We start from the raw sequence: 1,089 nt of genomic DNA on the forward strand, positions 1-1,089 counted from the left end.
TACTGGTACAAAAGACTATGTCGCCCTCTAGCGGCTGTCGGTGTAAAAATAACAAACATGAAATTATATATATATATATATATACAAACCTAGCCAAGGGATGAAAAAAAATGCAACTTGTCGTACGGACAAATACGGTACTAAAATATTTTCTTATGTAGTAAAGCTAATTCATACTTAGCTCCTGTGTCTTTGTCTCTGCTTAATAGCCTGCCATTGCTAACAAACAGCCCATTGTCCACATCCTGGGAATGCTGTCAAGTCTGTTCACCACTCTGGACATTAAAAGACAATCAGAAGACAGTGATGAAGTGGTCCCTGCCAGGACGGTGTCTACACAGAGTACTGAAAACCCAGTAAGTCAACGAGAACATCCGAAACGCACTCTTTTTGTAAAACAATTAAAATGCATATTCTTACACAAAAACATAAACAATACTTTGCACAAACACCTAAGACTGTCGATTGTTACATCAGTGACACCTTGTGGCCAGGATGCAAAGCGAAATATGACGATATACAGTATATTTTATATGACATGTTACGGTGCTTTTTTTTTTCTATTTTATATGACGTTACGGTGCATTTTTTTTCACACTCAAAACTTGTCTAAGATACGGTAAATGTTTCTATTTAGGTAGTGGTCGTTCTCCAACAACTCTTCACGCTGATCCAAACCATCCTTAGCAAGTGGCTCCATGACTCAGAAGTAGTGGAGGTAGGAATATATATATATATTTTACTTTTACTACTACTGTATATGTGAAATCTATCTTTGGTTTGTCACGTCGTGTTATGTCGCAGGCCGTGTGCGGGCTGTTCGATAAATCAGTTCGTACCCTCCTCCACGATTTTGGACCCCTGGTGGCTCAACTTTGTGACATGCTGGGGCAGATTTACACTGCGTACCCACAAGCCCCTGCGTTGGACCTTGCTCGTCAGGTGTCGTGCCGTACCGTACCGAACGCATCGGACTCCCAATCCCTCTACATCTGTAGCGAAGGCGCTTCAAATGTCTTGTTTTCTGCCGCAGATGGTTCACATATTCGCTGGCGAGGGACAACATGTCACCCACATCCAGAGGCTCAG

At 42.0% G+C, this 1,089-nt stretch overlaps 1 long non-coding RNA gene and 1 pseudogene across 1 annotated transcript in view; one reads left to right on the forward strand and one right to left on the reverse strand.

Annotated features, from left to right (window-relative positions):
* Positions 1-1,089, forward strand: part of LOC103398826 (importin-13-like) — an 8,545-nt pseudogene that overhangs the window by 5,096 nt on the left and 2,360 nt on the right.
* Positions 1-1,089, reverse strand: part of LOC103398825 (uncharacterized) — a 5,809-nt gene that overhangs the window by 2,566 nt on the left and 2,154 nt on the right. Inside the window, exon 3 of the long non-coding RNA XR_003049076.1 lies at positions 178-275. This is a non-coding gene — a long non-coding RNA (uncharacterized LOC103398825). The remainder of the gene's footprint in view (positions 1-177; positions 276-1,089) is intronic.

This window comes from Cynoglossus semilaevis, unplaced genomic scaffold (genome assembly GCF_000523025.1).
Source record: "Cynoglossus semilaevis isolate Cse_v1.0 unplaced genomic scaffold, Cse_v1.0 scaffold436, whole genome shotgun sequence".
Classification (NCBI taxonomy): Eukaryota; Metazoa; Chordata; class Actinopteri; order Pleuronectiformes; family Cynoglossidae; genus Cynoglossus; species Cynoglossus semilaevis.